Here is a 27741-nt window from a genome sequence, read left to right on the forward strand (position 1 = left end):
ATATGGATAAATAAGGTGATCGTGAGCTACCCATAATTTCTGAATTCTCATAATTTTCATGGGTACTCGTCTGAAATGAGACGATCAGCCATTAAATTAAATATGAAAGAGAACACTAACTGAAAAAGTAGTTTAGAGAATGTGTGAGTGAATATACACAGACAGACTTTTCAGTGTCTAGGTATAAAAAGGCTTGGGATTAGCATAGAAAACCAATGACTGATCGATGCTATTTTAGGCTATCATTGTTTTTATCATTAATATTTTCACAATTTTAGCCAGTAATTGTTCATAGAGCAAGTGTTAAAGGAATAGTTCAGCCAAAAATGAAAATTCTCTCATAATTTTAACCCTCATGCCATCCCAGATTTTTTTTCTTCTGCTGAACACAAATGAAGATCTTTAGAAGAATATTTAAGCTCTGTAGGTCCAAGTGAATGGTGACCAGAACTTTGAAGGCTAAAAAAGCACATAAAGGAGGCATAACAGTAATCCATAGGACTTCAGTGGTTAAATCCATGTCTTCAGAAGTGATACGATAGATGTGGGTGAGAAACAGATCAATATTGAAGTCAATTTTTACTATAAATCCCCTCTTTCACTTTCACATTCTTCTTTTTTTCTTTTTGGTGATTCACATTCTTCATGCATATCGCCACTTACTGGTAAGGGAGGAGAATTTATAGTTAAAAGGACTTAAATATTGATCCGTTTGACATTGATATTTACTTTCGGAACCCATTGTAGGCAATAGTCACAGTTTAGCTACTATTTACTTGTATTGCAAAAGACCCAAAACTCCAAAAGTATTTAAGATTATGTTTCAGTAAAATTTTAAATCAGCAAATAAATAAATAAATAAATAAAATAATAACAACTGTTGTATCATACATTTAGCTTAAAATCACGTTAAACAATATTTTTTTATGGACATTTCTTACAATAAGTTTTCTGTGATGTTTGTTATAAGTTTATTTAAATTAAAAGTTCTTAAAACATTGAAAATGTTATGTAAGAAAAAAAAAATACATTTCTGGTTAGACCTATAAATGTTTTTAAAAATATGCCTTTTAAATATAATATTTAAAATTGAAAAAAGAATTAGCCAAAAAATAAATACATTTTCTGTCTTCATGTTGGTGTTACAGGCCACACACTTCCCAGAGATCAACACACTGATGCCACTTGAGGTCTTTTCCTAAAGACATGTTCTGTTTAGTCCATGATGGCAGTGGAAACCCTGCTAAAAAGAGCAGAATAATGAAATATATAGTGCTTCATTTGTAACAGTATTCCTTACATGTGGAAGTGTTGATGAGGCATTCTGTCATGTGGAAACAATGGGATGCTATTGGGATGCTGGATGATGTGTTGATTGCTCAGGGTGACTTAACACATTCTGTAACGACTCACTGTTTCATGTTCATTTACCTTTACCATGAAATGCAAAGCAAGATAAAATCATTGCTTTGCATTTCATGGTAAAATTAAATGAGAATACATGCACTGACCCTGAAAGCAAGTGCATAGATTTATTAGAATTATTTTAACATTGTATGATCTTGGTGGAGGACCAGCATTGCCATGTTTTTCACCAGCATAAAAAAAAAAAAAAAAAAACATGCCCTAAAGCATTGTGCCAGTGTGTCCTGTTGTTAGGCCAGTCTTTTGCCTGCTTCCTGAGCCAAACGTTCACTTGTTTTGTGGCACTCAGTTTTTCTGTTAAGGGAGAGGACAAGTGGATGGGACCAAGGAGCTCTAAAATACCTGGAGAGAGCCATAAGTTAGCAATCCCATTAATCTCTATTGTGGTGCTCAGCTGGCACAGGATCCACCCGACAGCTCAGAATTATTGCTGTCAACTGTAGACCAATGATAGGTTAATGTTCAATAATATGGAAATAATCAATACACTGCATTCTAAAGCCACTTTTTGTATTGTTTTTTGTAATGCTTAACTTGTGTGCCTAAAAAATGTAATGCATTTTAATTATCTGTATTATTTATAATTATTAAAATATAACTTTTTATAATTATTTAATCATTATATATTAAATTATTGTTATTTGAGGGGTTTCTCAGCAAATATTTATATATGCGATTAATTGCGATTATTTCGATTAATTAATCGGCATACCATGTAATGAATTCCATTAAAAAATGTAATCGATTGACAGCCCTAAAAAAAACAACTAAATATATAACTATAAATAAATTACTGATGGAAGAGTGGCGATTAGTGGCGTCATTCCAGATTAATGTATAATGAATTATGCATTACAAATTAATTCACATGTTTTTAACACGTTGCTATAATCAATATTGTTTAAATATTACAAATACACATTAAGGTATAGTTCCCAGACTAGCTAAAAAGGATATTTATTGACAAAATATTATACAAGTAATATAATGATATATTATATGATTGTTAATGTGTTAGCTAGAGTACTACAGGTGCATCTCAATAAATTAGAATGTCGTGGAAAAGTTCATTTATTTCAGTAATTCAACTCAAATTGTGAAACTCGTGTATTAAATAAATTCAATGCACACAGACTGAAGTAGTTTAAGTCTTTGGTTCTTTTAATTGTGATGATTTTGGCTCACATTTAACAAAAACCCACCAATTCACTATCTCAAAAAATTAGAATACATCATAAGACCAATAAAAAAAACATTTTTAGTGAATTGTTGGCCTTCTGGAAAGTATGTTCATTTACTGTATTTGTACTCAATACTTGGTAGGGGCTCCTTTTGCTTTAATTACTGCCTCAATTCGGCGTAGCATGGAGGTGATCAGTTTGTGGCACTGCTGAGGTGGTATGGAAGCCCAGGTTTCTTTGACAGTGGCCTTCAGCTCATCTGCATTTTTTGGTCTCTTGTTTCTCATTTTCCTCTTGACAATACCCCATAGATTCTCTATGGGGTTCAGGTCTGGTGAGTTTACTGGCCAGTCAAGCACACCAACACCATGGTCATTTAACCAACTTTTGGTGCTTTTGGCAGTGTGGGCAGGTGCGAAATCCTGCTGGAAAATGAAATCAGCATCTTTAAAAAGCTGGTCAGCAGAAGGAAGCATGAAGTGCTCCAAAATTTCTTGGTAAACGGGTGCAGTGACTTTGGTTTTCAAAAAACACAATGGACCAACACCAGCAGATGACATTGCACCCCAAATCATCACAGACTGTGGAAACTTAACACTGGACTTCAAGCAACTTGGGCTATGAGCTTCTCCACCCTTCCTCCAGACTCTAGGACCTTGGTTTCCAAATGAAATACAAAACTTGCTCTCATCTGAAAAGAGGACTTTGGACCACTGGGCAACAGTCCAGTTCTTCTTCTCCTTAGCCCAGGTAAGATGCCTCTGAAGTTGTCTGTGGTTCAGGAGTGGCTTAACAAGAGGAATACGACAACTGTAGCCAAATTCCTTGACATGTCTGTGTCTTGATGCCTTGACCCCAGCCTCAGTCCATTCCTTGTGAAGTTCACCCAAATTCTTGAATCGATTTTGCTTGACAATCATAAGGCTGCGGTTCTCTCGGTTGGTTGTGCATCTTTTTCTTCCACACTTTTTCCTTCCACTCAACTTTCTGTTAACATGCTTGGATACAGCACTCTGTGAACAGCCAGCTTCTTTGGCAATGAATGTTTGTGGCTTACCCTCCTTGTGAAGGGTGTCAATGATTGTCTTCTGGACAACTGTCAGATCAGCAGTCTTCCCCATGATTGTGTAGCCTAGTGAACCAAACTGAGAGACCATTTTGAAGGTTCAGGAAACCTTTGCAGGTGTTTTGAGTTGATTAGCTGATTGGCATGTCACCATATTCTAATTTTTTGAGATAGTGAATTGGTGGGTTTTTGTTAAGTGTGAGCCAAAATCATCACAATTAAAAGAACCAAAGACTTCAACTACTTCAGTCTGTGTACATTGAATTTATTTAATACACGCGTTTCACAATTTGAGTTGAATTACTGAAATAAATGAACTTTTCCACGACATTCTAATTTATTGAGATGCACCTGTATATTTCCCTGATGGAAAAGGTGAAAAATAATGTTCTATTCTAGTTAAACCATCATCATGAAATCATGAAGATACACCAAACATACACATTTTATTTTTATTTTTATTTATTTTTTATGAAAGCTGTTTTGTTTCTTTTTGTCATGTGGAGGTCACATTAAAACTGAATTGGAAACGTTATTTATTTTTGGTACTTTTCAAATGTCTTTTATGTATAGATTTGGCTTTTATTAGTCTTGTCCCAGACCCAAACTATCAATATTAAACTATGAAAATCCATGATAAAAATACAATTTATTACATGTTTAAAACTATGCTCATCTAAACAAAGAGATAAACAGAAATCATTTTAATATGTATTGTGTGAAAATTATTTACATCAATTTTCCAAAAATTGCAACCATTTCCAACACCAAACAATTTTAGTAAATTTGAAATTTTTAGATAAATATCACTTGTGTGCATAACATTTTTTTATTTTATTTTTAGGTTGAAGAAAAACCCATACATGCTTATGGAACTGTGTACTGTTTATACAGCCAAACTGTCCTGTAATTTCATGAAACAATTTCACCATCATGTTTCAACAGAATTTTGCCAACTACAAAAGAAATCAGACTCTATTAGATCTAAAAACAGGCAGAGATTAAGATTCCTCAAACAACCAAAGTACGGTAACACTCCTGCCGCCTCTCTTTAAACTCACTCGTCAGTTTTGGACATCACATCAGCATTTAAAAAAGATATTTCATCTTTAGATGTCTTCAAACTGTTTCTTTTTTTAGAGGATTAAACTTCCTGCTTGTCTATTTTAGAACTCTTAGTTTTCGTGGTTTGAAGCATCTGATAAGCTTGTATTGAAATATTAATAGTTCCAGCTGCCTGAACTCAAACCGAGAACAGAACTTTTAGAAAGTTGCAGCATTTTTATTATCTTTTCACAAGCCGGGAAAAGGCAGAATTTAAGGCTCACGTGGTAACGATGTAGCTGTGCTCTTTCTTGCCATACTGTATTTGCTAATATTATACCCTTTAATCAAAGACGTTCGTCCATAGATAGATTCTCACACTGCCAATCAGGTCCTCGGTTCATTAGACTTCATTATTATTTTATAAATACACAGATGAATAAACATTGGTGCTTAAAGCTCCAAGATCCTTGGTGAAAGATCAAAAATCAAAATGAGACTTTTGTGGCTCTTAGCTCATGTCTGTGAGCTTTGAGGCTAACATCTACTTATATGCTAGTGTACTCGCTCCTAAATGTTGATAAAATAAACTTTTAACAGACACAGTGTTTCTTATCCTGAAAAATCAAGCTGAAATATTACAGACATCATCTCCTGCTCAGGGATGAATACAGATCTTTTTCATGGGGGTTTTCAATGGAAGTGATCTCTTGGACTATTCCCCATTCTCTGGTTCAGTTGTGTTTGAGGTCACAGGTTGGAGGTAAAATTCTAAGCCCCAGGGAAGCAGCACTGCCTCACTTTGCTGTCATAGTTCTAGTCATGTTTTTGTGGAGAGGATTGTTTCTGTCCTCCACTGCCCGCAGAGACTGCACTTTTGCTATAACTCTCTTCAGCTTCAGGGTTCTCATGTTTCCTCTTGCACTTCTGCGTGTGTCCGTGTGTGTGAATGTGACCCATTGTGAATGTCCCATTAATGCTCATATCTCCATGATTTCTCCTCTTTTATTACTGTGGCTGTTTCTCATAGACACAAGGGTCGGAGTGCCGCGGCTGTTGCTACAGGGGTCGGATTGAGTGGCATCAGATATCAGGTGTGATGGATGACAGTCAGTGGGGAGGATGTTACTGTGTAAGGTGGGACACAGAAAGACTCTTCAGGTGTAGGCCTAGTTAGAGCTTTTGTATTACGTGCCATCTGATGTTGACTGCTTGAACATGAAAGAGAGGTCCAATGGGTATCAGGATAAGTAAAGGTCTTTTGCAGACAAAAATTGTAACGGGTCATGACATATTTATGTTTGTTTTTTTAGGACTATGTTTTCTTTTTGATTCGCTGATAATGTTAGTTAAGGTATCTTGCTCCAAAACAGTTATAATTTATTTGTTAATTCATAGAGGTCTGCACAGGCATTCAGGGTTTTTCCTGGGTCAAAAATTATCTTCAGTGGTGGCTGACGTACACGGCCAATACACACAAAGTCAGTTTATTAAATAATAAGTTTTTTTTTTAATTATTATTATATTTTTATTATTATCTAAGCATCTGCAACATTTTGAATTTGACAGTTGTTATTTCACTTCATGAAGCTATGGGAAATCAAACTGAACTAACTCTAAGTGTTTAATTAACACTTTATTTCTATAGGGCTAGTTATAATATTCTAACTGTACATGAATACAGCACCTTACAGAAGTGGGACTGTGCTTGAAGTGAAAATGTTTGCTCCTACTCAACAATTATTAATTATTTTCATTTGGCTCTTAATGATTTAAGACATCTCTATAGAGCAAACATGGCTGGTTTGTTCAAACATTATTAATATAGAATTTTAGTAAGGGTGATGATTAGTTCAAAAACCTGTTATTTTGGCGCATGACTCTGTGTTGTAGCTGTTTTTCTCATCAGAGCTGTTTATAATGTCGAGGTTGTCTGTTTGACTATATTATCAAAATATTTACAATATTAATAATAATAACAATTATTATAATAATTTATTTTTAACCCAAAACAGACTCGAAACAAACCCAAAGTTATACTGACCCAACAGCCTGATCTCACAGTGAAATCAGAAAGAGTAGATCGACTTTTCTTTCATCAAAATCGGTATACGTTGACCGAAATTTCGAAACGCTGCCCCCAGTGGCCAAAGCGGTAAGTGTTGTAGGGCATATGGGCACGTGTGAGCTCCATTTATGTCCAAGAGAGGTCGCCAAAAGCTAGTAGTGAAGCAAGTTGTTTTCAGCTTTACAGGACGTTATACAATGAAGAGAAAAGCATATATTTATAGATTCTATCCCCCAACCCAAACCTTACCTTAACCATTAGTGGAGAAAAAAGTAATGTTAGAGGGAAAAAAGTGAAACCTCCGAATCATGCTTGTCATTGATTATTTAAATATGGTTGCTGCCTGGCTTTGAACCCTAGTATCCCACGCAGTTGATGCAACACGCTGCCAATCACGCCAGTAAACACATTGAAACCACTGCAAACATGTCTGAAAGAAAGCTGCATGTCAGCACATCGGCATACAGTCACCAATCCTAGGGTACCAAAACTATCGGAAATATCATGCGTGATCATATTGGACCCAAACCCGTCCCAATTTGTCAGGTCCCATTGGGCTCAGGTTAGGGAGCAGACCTCTATTAATTAATTTATGAATTATTTAAACATAATTTCATTTTCATGACCATTTTCCACCACATTTTGGACCCTAACAATTAAATAGGATAAACCCATTTTTTTTTGTGTGTGTGTGTGTGTGTGTGTGCTGCTGTACCTTTAAGAATTCTATTTACAGTAAATGCCCCCTTCACATGTGAAATGAGAAACAGTACTTATCTATGAGCTGTGGGTTTGCTGTTGGGTCCAATCTAGTGTTTAACTGCCCCATCCTGCAATAACAGCCTCTTTGCAAGCCGCATGACATTGTGAGAGTCGAGATTCCTAAAACAATCTCTGCTCTCTGCAAAAGATGCTCTATTTGGGCTGGGAAGGACATTTTCTGTTCTGCTTTCATAGATCAGTGAAGTCTTTTATCTCAGAAGATCATGATATGAAATTTCTCATGAAAGTCAGAGATATCAATGTAAGCTGAGAAAATAAGTAGCCCACACGCACAGTGCAGCAGGTGTGGGGTTATTGCTCTTGACTTGAGTGACTCAACAGTTGACTGCCTCACTCTAGTGTTTATAACTTTGCCATGTTCCAATTTAGTTAGCTTGACATTTTCCACACTCAGTAAGTGGTCAAATAACAGTCTTTAGCACACTTCAAAAAGCTTACTATATTTTGCAACTCCTGAGACCTGAGCGTGACTGCTGTGTGCATTTTCCATTTCCCTTTTGAATTTGTAACTAGTACCACCTAATAAACAAGCAAAAAAAAAAAAAAAAAAAAAGAGCAAATAGTTTTCCTAAAAATTGATGTCCACATATGTTGCCTAAGCTGTGAAATTTTAAACACTGTAATACCAAGCTATAAAAAGTCAGTTTTGTTTTATTTGTATTTTTTTTTTTTAATGAAATTGTTTATTATGTTTCCATGATTGTTGATTATTCATGTTTTTGAGATGTTACAGACATCACTTGATTTAAAGTAATGTCCAGTATCATCCAATCACTGCCAACCATGTTAAAATAAAATGATACATTATAAATTCTGAATCTATGTACTGATTATCATTGTCACATGTCTGTCAAACATGTTGAGTGATCCAAACATCATCTGCAGCCTGAAACTGAACTTTTGATCTGATTTTAGGAGTGAATGCACTTAGCTGCATAGAAAGCTACAGGATGCACCCTTGCTCCCTATTTAGTGAGTGACTTAACCTCCAGTGTGCTGTCTGTCTGCACTGGTCTCAGAACAGTTCAAAATGCACTTTATTTTCATCCTAATTCCATATAAAGCAACATTTTTCAGCTTTTGGTTGAACCCATTTATTCTCAATGTGAAAATGTACAGTAAATATATAGGAATGCATTCACTAATGTTAATGAACAGAATTGTATTGTACAGTGATAACAAAATTAAACATAACAAAATGTATATTAAAATGAAGCGAAATGACCCACAGATGTGTTAGAGTTGAAAGTTATTCAAAATAACTAACATGTTTTTTCAACTTTTGAGGGTCTAATGTCCCAAAATTCACGTATGTGGACATAATGTTTATCTGTGCGCTGACGTGTGATTTTTCTTTTTTTATTATTTTTAAGTGGCATATCTAACGAAACTAGAGACACTGCTCTTCACAACTAAACAGGTTTCAATGAAAAAACATAAAGAGATTACTTACCAGAGGCACTTTTATTGGCACTGCGCACATAGAAGCGCTTCAAGGAAATCAAATGCATGCTGTTGTGTCACGTGACTCGGTGCGGCAGAAGTTAACCCTTTAAATGACATTCTATAGTCTTGCGAACAGAATTCAGTTGGTTTAAATTAATTTATGCGTTGTGTATAGCGAAGCCGAAATACAACGTCCATGCATGTGGACGCAGGGTCTCACAAGGTTAAATTGAGGACATAAATGCTATTTATGTCTTTTATGTCTTAATAATTTAAAGCATGCTTGAATAAATCTTCCATTTCTGTCAAGTAAAAGTCAGAATGTTTTGAAATCTTTTGAGGCATTATTTTTTTTTCAGCAAGGTTTTCTGACAGCCATCCTTTAAATTATTATATCTTGACAACGGTTTGGGATATAAACATACAATTGTTACCATTAGTAAGCTGAGACCTTCTTTTTTACTTGGTGTAAATATCTCAACATGTGATTCTGGGTGAATGCGACCCTAAATTATGGAGCAGGTCAAATATTAAAATGATTTATATATATATACACACACACACACACAATATAATACGGTACATACGTATATTACCTGTCAAAATAACAGAAAGCATTTTGAATTATCCATCAATGTTTTGCTAAATTTACTACAAGATAGACATTTTTCAATTTGTGTCATTGGTCCCACTTAATATAATGTGTCTTTAACTAATATGTACTTTTGTTAAGATTAAAATACATACAATACAATGTAATTGTAACTACATGTTTTTCTCAAAAGATTCACATTTGCTGCTACTGTGGTTAAGGTATGGGTAGGTTTTGGAGTAGGTTTAGGGTTAGGGGTTAAGTTTAACAGTGTAACTACAGATGTAATTAACCCTTTCCAGCCGGAGTGTTCAAATTTGGGAACAATTATTCCCATGGTTCCTGTCTCAACATCTTTGCCGTCCAATCACCGATTTTATTTCTGAAAACTGCCAGATACTCATGACAATATAAGCTAAAAGCACATATGATTGGTTAAGGGGTTACTGGGCGTGAATAATAAATGTATAGTCATCAGCGTCATCCTCCATTTGCCTGAGCGGAGCCAGAGTTGGACTTACTGCTTCAAATTGAAAACTGAGGCGTTCTTTCGAGGTAAGACAAGTTATTTAACATGTGTTGTCAATATTGTCTATTGACAGTCAAAACATTTTAGTTACAAAGCATTTATTTGTAGGAGTAACACTAGTTAATTCTGGAAAAAATGACATGACCGTCGGCATTCATTGGACAGGCAGCTAGCCTCTATTTTTAAGCAAATTTCTGTGAAACTTGCTAAATAAACATCAGCTAGCAATACTATGTACATTTGTAGCTAAATATCAATAACTTTTTTGGCCAGTTTTGTTGCTTGTGAAAAATCTGCCTGAAGCAATATAAGGTAGAGAGCAGACACTGTTCAGACTTTTTTTTTTTTTTACGCTGTTCAGACCTGCCTGGAAACTGGCCTGCTAGTTAGGTAAGTTGCATGCGGAGCACCTACCCCAGTACAGGGCTTGGTTATCACGTGTACTGAGCCGGCAGCGAGTCTCTCTGCAAACTCGTCTGCCACAGGGCTTGGAGGAAATCAACCAGGGAACACAGTTTGTGAACACTACTGGGAGTTAACAGTGCACATCTTCAACTCAGGGGAGGTGAAAGGTGCTATGTGCAAGTGATACACCTGGCCAGCTGTCCCGGACTTGACTTGTCCTGGTGCCTCTCAGGAACCTGATGATCAGGTCGTGCTTCCCTAAGGACTTACCGTCCACTGTGTCGTGGTGTGCCGCTATAGCGGCTACATACACCTTCAAGGTGGAAGGGGACAGCCGCCCTTCCAACCTCTCCTGCAGGAAGGAAAGCACCGATCTGACTGCGCACCACTTAGCGAACAGACGCCACTTAAAGGCATACAGGCGCCTCGTAGAGGGGGCCCTAGCCTGAGTGACCAGTTAGGTCTTCCTCATCCCATCCAGGGGCCAGACATGGAGATTCCAGAGGTCTCATCGCAGGTGCCAGATGGTGCCCCGTCCCATCCTCAGGAAGGTCCTTCCTCAGGGGAATTTGCCAGGGGGGCGGAGGGAGGGCTATCGCGAGTAGCGTGAGGTCCGAGAACCACGTCTGGGTGGGCCTGTAGGGTGCTACCAGGACGACTTGCTCCTCGTCCTCCCTGACCTTGCACAGGGTCTGTGCAAGTACGCTCACTGGAGGACACGCATATTTGCGAAGACCAGGAGGCCAGCTGTGTGCCAGCACGTCTATACCGAGAGGTGCCTTGGTTAAGGCGAACCAGAGCGGGCAGTGGGAGGATTCTTGGGAGGCGAACAGGTCTACCTGTGCCTGTCCGAATCGACTCCAGATCAGCTGGACCACCTGAGGGTGGAGTCTCCACTCTCCCTTGTGGGTAACCTGCTGTGACAGCGCGTCCACTGCAGTGTTGAGGTCGCCTGGGATATGGGTGGCTCGCAGCGACTTGAGGTGCTGCTGACTCCAGAGGAGGAGACGGGGTGCGAGTTGTGACATACAATGGGAGTGCAGACTGCCTTGACGGTTGATATATGCTACTGTTGCCATGTTGTCTGTCCAAACTAACACGTGCTTGCCCTGGATCAACGGCCGGAACCTCCACAGGGCGAGCAGAATTTCCAGCAACTCAAGGCAGTTGATGTGCCAACGCAGCTGCAGGCCCATCCAAAAGCCAGCGGCTGCGTGCCCATTACAAACAGTGCCCCAGCCCGTTTTGGAGGCATCTGTCGTAACCACGACGTGCCTGGAGAACTGCTCTACAGGAACGCCTGCCCGTAGAAATGTGAGGTCAGTCCAAGGGCTGAAGAGGCAGTGACAAATTGGCGTGATGGCCACGCGATGTGTCCTGCGGCGCCGTGCCTATCTTGGGACTCGAGTCTGAAGCCAGTGCTGAAATGGTCTCATATGCATGGAGGATGCCATATGCCCCAGGAGCCTCTGAAAGAGTTTCAGTGCAACCACTGTTTTCTGTTTGAACGCCTTCAAACAGGTCAGCACGACTGTGCACGCTCCTTCGTGAGGCGTGCCGTCAATGAGACTGAGTCCATTGCTCTGAACCGGGAGGAGCTTGTTCTTTTCCCAGTTGACCTGAAGCCCTAGTTGGCTGAGGTGCGAGAGCACCAGGTCCCTGTGTGCACACAGCATATCCCAAGAGTGGGCTAGGATTATCCAATCGTCAAGATAGTTGAGAATGTGAATGCCCACTTCCCTTAACAGGGCAAGTGCTGCCTCTGTGACCTTCGTGAAGACACAAGGGGACAAGGACAGACCGAAAGGGAGGACCTTGTACTTATACGCCCGACCCTCGAATGCAAACCCCAGGAAGGGTCTGTGTCGAAGTAGAATCAAGACGTGGAAGTACGCGTCCTTCAGGTCTACCGCCGCAAACCAATCTTGATACCGGACACTTGCCAGAATGCGTTTTTGCATCAGCATCTTGAACGGGAGTCTGTGTAAAGCGTGGTTCAGTACTCGCAGGTCCAAGATTGGCCGCAACCCACTGCCTTTTTTCAGTTCAGTGAAGTAGGGGCTGTAAAACCCCTTCTTCATCTCGGCCGGAGGGACAGGCTCTATCGCATCCTTCCGTAGGAGTTTAGCGATCTCCGCACGCAAGATAGCAGCATTCTCGCCCTTCACCGAGGTGAAGTGGATGCCGTTGAACCTGGATGGACGCCTGGTGAACTAAATCACATAGCCGAGTCGGGCGGTCTGGATCAGCCATCGCGATGGATTGGAATGCACAAGCCATGCATCCAAGCTCCGAGCGAGGGGGACCAAGGGGACAATCTCATCAGACGTACCGGCAGGTGGGGCCTCGTGGCGGGGCAGAGCTCGAGGTGCCATGCCATGTTGTGGCCGTGCTGAGTTTGAAGCACTTACCTGGCTCCTTGTGACCACCCCCAGAACAGCCTGGGACTGGTGTTGGAAGAGGCCTGTCCTTGTGACCCATTGAGACTGTCACATCGGGGGCGGATTTGTGTCACAGCTGGGCACGCAGGGGCGGGGAGACCGCCGCTGGAGCGCCAAAACTGCAAGGATGGAAAGGTGGACGGTGGTCGTGATGACGGCCGTGCACACCGGGTACGTGACCCAGGGAATGAGGAAACTGATCCTTTGCTGAACTGTTGGGTACCGCAGCCACTTGGGCATGCGGCGAAATTAAATGAAAAAGCAACAAAAGATTCTCCTCCCGGCCCTCCACCGGGGGATGGAGTGGTCTGCTTACCAGCTCCAAGGTGGGTTTCGTCGTCCCTGGGTCACCCGTCTCAAGGGCGCTTCGAAGCCTTCCGAGGATTCTTGGCGGCTGGCTGTGAGACGGGTGGCATCTGCTTCCTGTGGTGATCTCCAGCCGGTGCAGTCACCACAGGTGGGGTGCGGGATCTTGAGCCACGCCAGGGCAGGATGTGCCGGATAGCCTCCGTCTACTGCTTCACTGTCGAGAACTGCTGGGCAAAGTCCTCTACAGTGTTGCTGAATAGGTCAACCTGGGAAATGGGGGCAGCAAGGAACCGTGCCTTGTCAGCATCACCCATCTCGACCAGGTTGAGCCAAAGGTGGCGCTCCTGGACCAATAAGGTGGACATTGCCCGCTCAAGAGACCGCGCCATGACCTTCGTCGCCCAGAGAGTGAGGTCAGTTGCCGAGCACAGCTCCTGCATCAAATCTGGGGCGGAACTACCCTCGTGCAGTTCCTTTAGCGCCTTGGCAGGAGTGCCATGGCGTTCAGGGTGGAGGTGGCTTGTCCAGCGGCACTGTAGGCTTTGGCCGTCAGGGACGACGTGAACCTACAGGCCTTGGACAGGAGCTTTGGGCATCCACGCCAGGTGGCGGCGCTCTGCGGGCATAGGTGCACCGCGAGCGCCTTATCCACCGAATAGCCCCTGGCCGCCCCACCATCAAGGGTAGTGAGGGTGGGGGAGCTGAAAGATCGGGACCGGGCAGTAAAAGGTGCCTCCCATGATCTTGTCAGCTCCTCATGCACTTCCGGGAAGAAAGGGACTGGAGCGGGGCGTGGCTGCTTTGAGCGGCGCCACGAGCCCAGGAACCAATCATCGAGCCACGAGGGTTCGGGGTAGAGTGGAGGGTTCCATTCTAGCCCGATGCTCTCCGATGCTGCGCTCGAGAGCTCATCAGATTCGCAGGCTCTGAATAAGAGGTCGAACTCGCCATGAGACGAACCGGCAGACTCATTCGGAAGCCCGATCGGGGCAGACGAGCGTGCTGGGGAATGGGAGGTCTGTGGGGGGATACCTGGCGGAGGTGGTCCCATCGGGGTCCCCATATCGCCCCCAGTGCTAGCTGCGCTGGCCTCAAACCCGTAGGTAGAAGGACCGAGGCGGGGAGCCACTGGGGTGGCTTGCTTTTATACGAAAGCATGCCATGACCACAACGTTGCCATGGTCATGTTCTCGCAGTGAGTACATTGTCTCCGTGTGGGTCATGCCCAGACATGAAAGACAGCGATCGTGACCGTCAGAAGTTGAGAGGTAACGACCGCAACCAGGAATAATACACAATCGGAAAGGCATCTTTAAAAAGATGCATCTTTAAAAAGACGTTCTGTGTGTTCCACTCTTTTAGAGAAATATACTCTTTTAGAAAAATATACTCTCACAGTGGTCTGCCCATCACACACCGCCAGTTCACGTAACACATTTCAGCCAGTTGTGGTGTTTTTGTATAGGGTCCCCTAGTGTCACTACATTGACACTACATCAAGTGAGTGACAGATAGGGAACGCCATGGTTACTTGCGTAACCTCCGTTTCCTGATGGAGGGAACGAGACGTTGTGTCCCTCCTGCCACAATGCTGAACTACCCGCTGAAATGGCCAGGACCATGTCTCAGATCCTCAGCATAAAACCTGAATGAGTGGTTGCATACCAGCTCCTTTTATACCCGTATGTCCGGGCATACCACTCACCAATTTTCATTGGCCTTTTATCAAAGACCAGAGGTGTCTCGGGCTCCCAAGAGTGACCTCTATTGTCACTACATCGACACAACGTCGAGTGAGTGACAGATAGGGAACTACATTATCCAATTAGATCGATCATTACCCTATTTGGAAAGAGTTACATAAAGATTCTGCATTAATTATGTAAATGAAACCAAATGTTCTAGAATAGAGGAGTGATGTTCAACTTTTGACCTCAGACACTCAGAGGAGTAAAACAGGGAACCCTTTCCACATGATTTCCGTTACTGACACACACACACACTATGAAAATAGGAACTGAGTACTAGCTGTGAAATGTCAGCTTGCTTAAATATATATCAACTAAAACTAAAAGGTCAACTTTTCTCACAATGCCTGCTTTGATCCTGGAAGGATCACTCAGAATCTCAGTTGACTTCGACAGTGGGTAAGTGTACATAATGAAACATATCAAAATTCCAAAGTTTTCATCCCTCCTCTGGCCCTCCTAATTCTCAAGTTCCCGGTTAGGCCCTGGTGCTGTGTGTTCAGCTCCTCCAGTACTTTCACCATTCGCTTTTGAAATAGTCGGACTCTCCTTAGGTGCAGGCTTCATGCGGCTTGCGTGTATCCACTGTGGTTGCAGATCCATTAGCACTCCAGTTCTGGTAACTGCCAGGACAGTAGCTGGGCCCAGATACTTTGGCTCCCCCAACTTAGTAGGTTTTAGGCACCTGATCAGGGCCTGTTGACAAATGGGAGAGTTGGGCTATCTGCAGGCAGAGGGAGAGAGAGACATCACCATTTATGCCACTTAATATCTTAATGAGGGAATCTACATATTCTGCAATCATCACCTCAGTGTCACCTGTGGAGATAGAGCAAGGGCGGCCTTCGACCCATGGGGTCGAGAAAGGCCTACCCATTAGTATCTCAAATTGAGAGAACTTATGTAGAGTATGGTGACATTCTGAGCTCAGTCAAAACAGCCGACAATACATCAATTCATGTTCTTCCTGTTTCAGTACAGGCCTTGTGTAGGCATTCTTTCAGAGTGCAGTTAGTTCTCTCCACCACTCCAGCTGACTGTGGATGATAAGGTATGTTAAAATGCTGGTTTATGTTTAGTTCTTTTACTAAGAGCTATGTTACCTTTGAAGCAAACAGTGTGCCATTATCACTTTCAATGACTGACGGGATACCGAACCTCTGTATTATTTCTTTAGCTAAAATTTTAACCACGGTCTTAGCATTTTCCCTCACACACGGGAAGGATTCCATTCACTTGGAGAAGCGGTCCACAAAGACTAATAATAGTTTATTGTTTTGACACGGTGGCATGTGGTTAAAATCAATTTGCAGACGTTGGAATGGTAGTGCCGGATGCGGTAACAAGTCATGTTTTATAGGCTTATGTCTGTTATTCTGTGCACACATTAAACATGAATCCAGGATTAAATTTACTGCGTTCCATACCCCATTTATGCAATAAATTTGATTAATCGACTGGATTACCTTTTCTTTTGGCACATGAGAAATACCATGATAATGTCGGCAAGGTACTACTATGGCTGTTTTTGGTAAAGCTAGGTGGCTTTGTTTGTCTCGTAACAAATTATTTTGATCTGGTTTTACTTCATTAGAGGCCCAGTGTTGGAGATCAGATTCAATGGATTAGCCTGCAACAATTTGATGTCAACATCTCTGACTAAAGTGGATTGCATCATCAAAACAGTTTCATCAGCTTGATTTAGATCAGGGCTTACCACAACTTCCTTCGCTGCCCATTTCGCAAACTCATCAGCTAATCTGTTTCCCCTTGCCTCCTCAAACTCTCCTATCATGTGTCCTGCTACTTTTATTACAGCCAGTTTAGCAGGCAATTGCGCTGCTCTCAAGAGCTCTGCTACTAGGTTATGATGGGATATTTGGCTTGCCCTCGGCTGTCTTAAAATCTCTTTCTTCCCACATAGGGGCAAAATTGTGCACCACCCCATATGCATATTTTCAGTCTGTGTATATATTGATTGATTTGTCTTTAGCGATTTGGCATGCTTTGATCAATGCATACAGCTCAGCTGCTTGTGCGGATTTGTATGGAAGCAAATATGCTTCGATAATACAATTCGGAAGTTCAGTTATGGCATAACCACACCAGTATACAGCATCATTCGGTTTTGAACACGACCCATCTGTGATCCCCCTCCTCCAGGGCGGATGAAGAAACGTCCGGCCTGCAAGAGGTGGATGCATGCAGACGATCCAAGCAATCATGTTAGTCATCAGAAAACTGGCCATTGTTTAACAACTTATGCAATGACAAAGTTGGACCATGCACAACGGATGTTGGTTTAATAGTCAGATTAGCAGTAGCCAACAAAATAGCCTCATACCCCGAACAGTGTTGTGCTGTCAGGTGTTGTGTAGTAATATTATGCATAATTGCTCCTACCTGATGCAAGGTGTGCACAGTCATAGGGTGTGAAAGAACAATGCGTTCTGCATCTTGTACCATCAATGCCGCAGACATGAAGGGAGGCCTTTGGCGATGTCTTTGACAAATACGCCACCGGTCTATATGTTCCACCATGGGACTGGGTGAGGATTGCTTCTGCTGTGCCTCCAGCCTCATGCACATACAGATGGAAAGGTTCACGATAGTTTGGCAGACCTAGAGCTGATGGGGAACTTAGACTGTTTCACAAGTGCTTGAAAGCCATGTCCATTTCAGCAGTCCATTTTATGGGCTCTTCAGCCCCTGAGAGTGTGGCCTCTCTCAATACCTTGTAATTCAATGAGCAGTTCAGGATCCAGGCTTGACAATAATTAACTAAGCCCAGAAAACTTTGCATTTGGGTCTTTGTTGTCGGACGCTGAAAGGTGGTTATTGTTTTGACTCTGTCTGTGGAGAGACGAACTGTTCCTTTCTACGGCTCATAACCCAGATAATCAACTCTCGGTTTCACCCATTGCAGCTTGTCTTTTGGCACCTTGAAACCAAGATGTTGTCAGCGTATTGCAGCAGACAGGTCTGTGGTAGCAGCTTGGGGTCTTTCAAAGCAGTGTGCACTACAGCAGAGAACACAGCAGGCAAGTCTCTAAATCCCTGGGGCAGTCTTGTCCATGTGTATTGTCGGCCTCCATACGTGAATGCGAACAGGGGCTGCGTGACAGAAGGCAGAACACAGATCAATAACAGTAAAATAAATGTGGTCTGCTGGAACAGAATTGTTGTGTACACATCTGGCACCAAAGGAGACAATGGTACAATTAAATAATTAATTTTCCTCAAATCTTGTGTTAGTCGCCATGTACCATTAGCCTTTTTGACAGGATTTATTGGTGTGTTATATGGTGAATTGGTTGGTTTCAATATACCTTGTGAAAGCAACCATTGTTTTATTGGACCAATACCTTATTCCTTTTCTTTTGAGAGTGGGTAATGTTTGCAGTATACTGGTATGTTAGACCAAAGATTAGCCATGTATTGCCTAACATGAATTAGGTCAGCCTCATCTTTGTGGGCAGCTCATAATGCTGGGTTGACATTGAGTAGTTCCTGTTTCACATCAGAAGACCTCACAGACATTAAGCTGAGCACTTCACCACAAGTTCCTGTACACACAGACTGAAAATACACTGAAGAAAATATAAGTTTCAAAAAGTTAGATTGAAATGATATCTTAGCACCAATTTTGAGCATCAGATCACTCCCCAATAAGCAGAATAGAGAGTCAAGTAAAATGACAAAATCATGCATTTTGAACAGAGTTGGGTTGTCTGGGGAGGTAAAGGGCAATTTTGGTGTCATTTGACATTTCACAGGGACACTGTTAATTCCCAATGAGTTTATGGTGCGTTCCGTAATCGAGCCTTTGTAACAATGCCCCACAAGGGAACTTTTAGAAGTGCCAGTGTCTACCAAGAATGTATAAAGTTAAGGATCAACATACAGCTCAAGAAAGGGCAAGGTAGAATTGTCAAAATGCAAAACAGAAGGTAGAAAATATAACGAGGGCTCAGTACTCTGCGGGCATCCCTAGCGCGGGGTCCACTCAGTTGGGTAAGCAAGCGCAGAGTGCTCTGAGAGTCGATTACACGGAGCAGTTTGGTTGTCATTACGATTTCCACGGTCATTCTGTCGGCGATCGTACCCGCTTTTGCACTTTTGTAAATCATACTGTCTTTTTCGACATTCACGCTTAAAGTGTCCCAGCTTGCCACAGTAATAGCAATTTCTATCGTTCTTACCTTGTACGACTTGTGCCATTACTGGGGTTGTTTTAGGTTTAGTCAGGAATCCCATTGTGGATCTCCCCACCCACCTTTTACCATCGATTTGGCCTCGCTCATATATCGATCTTCAAATGAGCTGTCTCTAGGGTACAGATCTAATTGTGTTTTTTTTTTTTTTTTTTTTTTTTTTTGACCACCCAGCCAAATTACTGATATATGGCTCGGTATTATAACCTTGATTATTATGAAACATCCATTGTTTTGGTGTTTCCTCCAGTAAAGGACGGCTTATCTCCTGTCCCACAATGTCACCACAGTATGAGTATTCAGGTATGTAGTGGTTAGTCAAGAGGAATGAAGCAAGTTAGTAAAAATGCTATCCAGACAGAGAACAGGATGGCAGACCAATATCTATTTTTTCTGAGAATATAATCTCCTTCCTATTCAGTCCGAATAGGGCAATCGTCCACTCCACTGAGGAGGACACCCAGAGAAATTTGACCTTGAGATTGATCTCCTTACTATTTATCTTTCAAAATAGGGAAAACCCGACTATAGTCGTAAACTTAAATAAGAAGGACAATCTAAATCTTATCTTTCAAAATAAGGCAATCGTCAACTCTACAAAAGAGGACTCCCGCCTATAGTCGTGACTGAGTTTAGATACTCCTTCCTATTTATCTTTCAAAATAAGGCAATCTTCAACTCTACAAAAAGAGGACTCCCGACTATAGGCGTGATACCAAATTCTCTACCAAAATTTGCATGTAATATTTCAGCAGACAGGAGTTCTTAAAATTGTATAAAATCTTGTCCTCCCTGTCTGGAAATATCCCACTTCTGACACCAGGGCTGTTAGGAATTTTCAGGATTGGCCCCTAAGTACCAAGTCAGGTCTGCAGTCGCTGCCTCGATCCGGATCCTCGCGAGGGGAGAAATGAATGACACGGACACTTAAGTATGCATCAGAGACTTCTCGTACTTTATTGTTCAGCACAGCATTATATATCTTTGTAAGAACAGTAAAAGCAGTTCATTAACTACATTATCCATTGAGATCAATCATTACCCTATTTGGTAAGACATACATAAAGATTCTGCATTAATTATGTAAATGAAACCAAATGTTTTAGAATAGAGGAGTGATGTTCAACTTTTGACCTCAGACACTCAGTACTAGCTGTGAAATGTCAGCTTGCTTAAACATATATCAACTAAAACTAAAAGGTCAACTTTTCTCACACCTTTGCCTGTTGTGACATTACCATGGTACAGTGATGGTAATATCATGGTAATTTGATATATACCATGATTTTTGCATAATACTCTTAAGGTGCATGTCCAAAAAAACAAAACAAAACAAAAAACACACATTGTAATGATGGTACTTTTTGGAACTCCATGCATTTGTGTACTGTGTTTAAATGCTCTTTTGGTTGGAAAATACGTCCGAATGATTCAGAGTGAAAAAAGAACCAATTCAGACCATTTTGCCAACCCATTTGAGCAATTCATTGAAATGAATCGACTTGAAAGAGTGATCACTAATTCTCATTCAAAACATGTGATTATCAACAACCCGTCTTTATGAAAGAGCATCTTACAATAACTAACATTACTTATCAACTCCTGCTTTAGTTTCTCTGAACACTGGGCAGTTTTAAACGAAAAAAACATTTGGTTAAAATAATTTGCCCTAGTGACGCCCATGAATACAAGATCCCTCAGGGCAGCATATACATAGGGCAGGCCGATAAAACATTCACAATATTTATCACGATAAAAAAATCCATGATATGGATGATAAGCTTTGAGTAATTTTCTATATTTAGCCTGTGTTCTACATCTAGACGATCAGGTGTGTGTCGCTAAAAACGCAAGCATTTTGACTTTCAAAGGTTAGTTGCTAACGTTAGCTGCCTTGCTAACACTTGGGCCAGTCACTGTGGTTCGGGTCCAGAGTCCGGACCCCGGATTGATCCATCTGGACCGCAATACATCATGACGATGGTTGCATCCTCTCATCGTCTCTAATGAACAGCGTGACAAAACAACAGTACACCAGATCTGATCTTTCTGCGCTGTATTCTTGAATATTTTTCTCTAGCACCGAACACACTTCATTTATGGCCTGTCCTGTTCTGCACATGTTGCTTCTTTTCCCCACATGTGAGTAGACATGAGGCGCCGCATAAGTTAATGTGGTTCTAGAGCGCCTTTAGACCATAAAGAGTTTTCCTTCTAAAGGATTATTTGCCTTTATTATTTGCCTTTAATAATAAACAAATAGATTTCTGTTCTAATTTTGTGAAATTAATCAGAGGTCATCATCTCTGGCATGGATGACAAGGAAAGACAATAAAATGACTAGTTTGTAGCCTAGTCTTTCTCACTTTAATAAAAATATAGAAATGGTCCATTCAGACTTTTACATTTTCTACTTTGTCTCTTAAGGGATATCCCTGAACCCCCAAACAGTATCATTCCGCAGTCACAAGGGCTTCTATGCCCCTATACTTGCTATCTGAATGTAACGCAATATAAAAATAATTTGAATATAAAAATGATATGCTGTCATTATTCTTCAAAACTAACAGATGCTCTTTTAACATTCATATCCAACTGCACTTGATTGATAAACTCTATAAAATATTTTAATATTTTGGGAGAAGATCCCTCAGACATCACTGCTTTGGCTGTCTCTGGGCCCCAGTGTAGTTTTGTTTAGACTATTTTGACTGTATAGGACATCTTTTGCCAACTTGGAAATAAAAAAAAAAAAAAAAAGTGCAATGTGCAAATGTAAATATATATCGTGATAAATATCAATATCGAACAATATGCAAATGAATACTGTGATAATATTTTTAGCCATATTGCCCAGCCCTACATGTACATTACACTCCCTGAGAGGTAGTAAAAATAAATTGACAAGATGAAGGTGACCGGTAAAATTCTGTGCCATATTCCCCTTCAATAACTATAACTCCTCCTTCGTTTTATTCATTTTCAAAATGAATAGCCTCCATAATGCCCTATGTATCATGTGATAATGCAATGTATCATGTCCCAGACACTATTTAGACATTAAAGTCCACATTAAGCACCCTTAAGACATCTGTATCTCATTCACTACACTGTGCTTTTCCTGACTAATCAGAGATGTTGTCCTACTGCACCAGCAAGGACTTATTTGATGAGAAACAAATCCTTATGATTAACAATGATTATCACCAGTGTGAGAGGGATATAAATGTGGCAAGTGTCCTGTCTTAAGTCCTCTAATCCAGGTTTCTTCTTTTACAAGATACAGTGTTGTCATTTACACAGAGTGACGTACCCTCCTTCTTGGTTTGAATGCTAATGAGGCTAACTCAAGCTAACTGAGAGAGTTTTGACATCCCAAAGCTGTAAAATTGGCATATATTTGCAGAGCTGAATGCAAAACAGGTGAACAGTTCCACAGTATAGGGAAAACTTTTCTCAGATGAATTAAAGAACCCCATTAAGGTGGATGTTGATTAAAATAGCAAATTGAGATCTCATGCTAGCTTTTGTCCGAGCTGTTTTGTTAGGGCATTTGTATGCCAGTCACCTTGGAATAAATGTGAGCTGGATATTGGACTGATGAATGGGGTCGTTTGTCATGTGGAGAGAATATGCCATTTATATTGCCATTGGATATGCCACTGATAAAAGACATTGTTGTAGTATCTGCTATCAGTCACCTGTCTGACATGTCTAATCTTGCTTCCTGAAAAGTTGGACAGATAGCAAAATGCAGCAAAATGCATGTAAATGTTTCCAAAAACAAAAACTCATTTCATATACCAAGATTTGCCACAATCTTTTGATTAAAACTTTTAAAGTTGCACCAAGTAATTTTTTTGGATGTGTCATCTTGGACTTACAGTAACACCTAGTGTCTTGGATGCAGCATCATTTAAAATCAATAGTTTTCAGTGTCAGATGCCATTGTAGAAATGTAGTATACACAGTCAGCCATGATTACTGTAATCAATTAGTGAAAGTGTCAAATAACAAGACGGTTACTGAGATTAAGCGAGTAATATTCAGCTGGTCATGTGATTCTAACATGGCAGCCCCCATGTGTGGACCCTCTCCATGTAGAATAAAACAGCTTTTATAAAGTTACTGATATGACTGGAGACTTCATCTCATGTGAGTGCTCATTTAAAACATTCTTAAATATAAAAACTGTAGATTCATAATCAGGGTTGGAAACCAGTAATAAGGGTTATTCAGAACTGGTTCCATTTAAAAAAAAACAAAAAAAAAAACAGAACCAAATGATTTTCATGATTTTGGTTCTTGAACATTGCGGACAGGACACCCTACTAAAACACTCCCATAGTGTTTTCAGTGTGGTTTTTAGTGACACTGCAATACCATTTTTGAATTAGCAGCAAGAAACATGCAGCTAGACCAGTGTAGTACGATTCTCGAATGAATGATTCTTATGTGTGCGAACAGTGTGAAACAAAGGCTGAGTCTTAATTCGCCTACTTATACTACACCCTTAAATGATTTACTTTTTTTTTTTTTTTTTTTTTTTGGGAAAAGTAATCACTTTTGAATGTGTAGTAAAAGAGTGCATGAATGAGACATACTATTACGTCATAAAATTGCGTCTTGAAAACACATACCCCTTGGTCACATACATGTAGTTATGTGCACCCGGTCACCGCAGACTGACCTGTCAATCATCCTGTTACAGTTATCATGACATACACGTTCCTCATTTAATTTTTACTATCATTCATTCACTATTCCCCATTCTATTTAATTTACGCTATCCTACAATGCTTTCTACCATATTGGAGAGAAGCAGCGAGTCGTTGAAGATCTGTCACAGGTCTTTTTTTGTAGAGATCCGCTGATGTTATTACAAATGGTGCATGTAGTAATGTGTATTTAATGTAAGCCCACTTGATATAATTCGCTATCGTTATCTTCATTGAATGTGTGAAGTTCACAATGTGTTGCAGATTAAATATAACACAGTAAATAAATCTTTTTGATCAAGTTAACAATGTTTTTTTTTATGATTCATCAAGTAAAAATCTAGGATTATCTACCACATATTGAATGATATTCCAAGTCAGAAAGACAGAACATTTGCATGACACTGTGCTGGATCACTGTTGTTTTTGTCCTTTGCAGCGTCATATTACGACCCTGATAGCACACGTGCATCACCCTGATGTCTATTTGCTGTGTGTGTTTACATCTGGAAGATCCTTTTTTTTTTCATTGTTCGCTCATCTGCAATACATCTGTAAGACGTATGTCAATAAGACATTCAGCAGATGTCTTTGAGACATTTAAAATTTAAAATGTTTGTAAATATGATCTTTTTCAGATATTTAGCAGATGTTAATTAGATTGTGATGCTTTCCAGATGAAATGGTCTTAAACAGACATTTCGGAGATGTATGTGTGCTTTCTGGGGATTACATCATTACAACAGTCCATTCAAAGAGAATCTGACCTCTGCTATATTTCAGTGATACTGTATATTAAATGGCAAAAATAAAATAAGTACAGACAGTGTGTTCATTTGATTTATGTTTTTGTTTGGGGGTTTTCCCTTTAAATCCATATGGACACTTTTCCTTAACCTCCTGAGACCCCATGTGACTGCTTTTTCCATTTCCCTTTTTGACTTGTAACTAGTAGCACCTAATAAACAAGCAACAAAATAAATACATATATTTTTAGGAAAACTATTTGCTCTAGAATATATGTCCTCATATGTGGACAGAGAGACTACATTGTGAAATTTTAAATAAAACCAAGCTATAGAAAGTCAGATTGTTTTCATCAAATTGTTTATTATGTTTCCAGGTGTTGGTTATTCATGTTTTTAAGACATTACAGACATTACAGCTGATTTTCTGTAAAGCTGAATTAATAATTCTGATTCAAAGTAATGTCCAGCATCATCCAATCACTGCCAACCATGTTTAAATAAAATGATACATTATAAATTCTAAATCTATGTACTGATTATCATTGTCCCATGTCTGTCAAACATGTTGAGTGATCCAAACATCATCTGCAGCCTGAAACTGAACTTTTTGTCTTTTTGAACTTTTAGGAGTGAATGCACTTAACTGCATAGAAAGCTACAGGATGATCCCTTGCTCCCTGTTTAGTGAATGACTTAACCTCCAGTGTGCTGTCTGTCTGCACTGGTCTCAGAACATTTTGAAATGCACCTTATTTTCATCCTAACTCCATATAAAGCCTCTGAAAGCAACATTTTTCAGCTTTTGGATGAACCCATTTATTCTCAATGTGAAAATGTACAGTAAATATATAGGAATGCATGAACTAATGTTAATGAACAGAATTGTATTGTACAGTGAACAAAATAAAATATAACAAAATGTATATTAAAATGAAGCGAAATGATCCACAGATGTGTTAGAGTTGAAAGTTATTCAAAATAACTAACATGTTTTTTTTCTACTTTTGAGGGAATAATGTCCCAAAATCCACGTATGTGTACATCATGTTTATCAGGGCGAAAAATGAATGGATTTTTTAAAGCTGCACATCAAATGAATCTAGAGACTCTCCTCTTTACAATCAAACAGGTTTCAAAGAAAAATCTTAAAGAGATTTCTTACCAGAGGCACTTTTGTTGACGCTGCATCTGTACGAGCACTTCAAGGAAATCAATGGCATGCTGTTGTGTCACGTGACTCGGTGTGGCAGAAGTTAACCCTTTAAATGACACTCTAGAGTCTTGTGAACAGTATTCAGTCACTTTTTATTCATTTAAATTATGCGTTGCATATAGCGAAGCCAAAATACAATGTCTGCACATGTGGACGCGGAGTCGAGTGAGGTTAAAGATTATTTTCAAGAAAGAAAGCTCTTAAAACCCACAGAAGCATTCACAGTAAGCAATACATATACACCAAATGGACGTTTGCTTACAAGCATGCAGGTAAGATGATAATGCTTATTAATCATAACTTTGGCATACCTTTTTTAACACACTATGATTTGAGGCACTAATTCTCATCTCACACGCTATTTAGGATGGGTAATGTGCATATTGAGATGCAGGGATACAGTGCGACCAGTGTAGTTCGATTCTTGACTGTTTAACTGTTAAATCAGATTACTTACTGGATGCTTTTTGAAAGGACAATGTGTAGTTAAGGACAGACATCTTTAGCCATTGCCCCACATCTCACTTAAAAAATAATTCTGACAACCCACTGACTACTCAGTTGGAGAAATATGTAATTTTGCACATCCCTAGTTCAAAACAGCCAGGGCTCCATCAAGAGCTTTCTAGTGTTTATGGCGCATTCATGAGCAATGACTGAACCAATCTGAGTTTAAAGCGCTCTTTTCACCGATATTAAGGCATCATATTCCTGACAAAAGTAGAAGTGCCTCCCCAACCCAACAAAAGAGTTGTTATCCAACTGTAAGTGTCTGATAAAAAGCTATATGTCAGAACACTCGCAACAACTGGTTTGTGCAGAAAGATGTTGCCGATGGATGAGAAGCCGAAATTCAAACTTTGAGTGCTGACAAATGCAAAATCACGCTGCTTTTTGGAATCTTAAATAGCTGAGTGTGTGTTTTTTTTTTTTTTTTTTTTTAGCTGGAAGTGTGAGGGGATTTAAAGGAAATAACTCTGTGTGGTTGTTGGTGGGGCATGAGATCGGGCTATAAACCCCTCACAGTCTTATAGCTGACTGCGTGATTAACCTCAGCTAAACACTCAAGGCTTTTTGGAGCAAGTTATTATTGCTTTTCTATTAATTATGTGTGTAGATTTTATGTTTGTGAATGTTTTAATATAGACTATCAAATTTTAACGCCATGTGATCACAGGTGGGTAATTCTTTCACAGAGAGAGTATAAACAGGTTGCTAGCAAAGTTGGGAAGAGCGGGGCTCGTTGTTGCAATTTTTTACTAATTTTTTACTAATATTAAGTCAATTTCTGCATTGCCACAACCTTTACCCTGAAACATACCCTGTTGTAGGCTTCTTTAGCTAAATGTAAACATTAAAACAATTATGAATCACAAAACAATTCATTAAAGAGCAAAAAAAAAAAAAAAAAGATTAATTCAACTTTTAAAAAGCAATGCAAACTTTCCTTAAGCTCCACAAACACATCTCTTTTTACAGTATTAATAATCAGTAATATATATATATATATATAATAAAACGTAATAATGTTCAAAATGCCACCTATAGACATTTGTATTTCATTTATTTCAATACATTTTCATTTATGGAATTTGGTGGAAGAACACTTCATTTCCAAATTTGCTCAATATATTCAAATTCAAAATTGTTTTTAATCTATTTTTATCTGAAACAAGGTTGTGGGTGATTTCTGGTGCATTAAAAACAACAGTAAAAACAAAATCTTTTCATCACTATATTTATTTATTTGTTCTACCTTTTAGGGAATTAATAGGCATACTTGGTCAAAAATATTAACGTTATGATTTAT

At 39.9% G+C, this 27741-nt stretch overlaps 1 protein-coding gene across 3 annotated transcripts in view; it reads left to right on the forward strand.

Moving 5' to 3' along the window:
• The window catches only part of grid1b (glutamate receptor, ionotropic, delta 1b), a 763190-nt gene that overhangs the window by 488025 nt on the left and 247424 nt on the right, over window positions 1-27741 (forward strand). The window lies entirely within an intron of this gene.

Source organism: Myxocyprinus asiaticus, chromosome 32, assembly GCF_019703515.2.
Source record: "Myxocyprinus asiaticus isolate MX2 ecotype Aquarium Trade chromosome 32, UBuf_Myxa_2, whole genome shotgun sequence".
NCBI lineage: Eukaryota > Metazoa > Chordata > Actinopteri > Cypriniformes > Catostomidae > Myxocyprinus > Myxocyprinus asiaticus.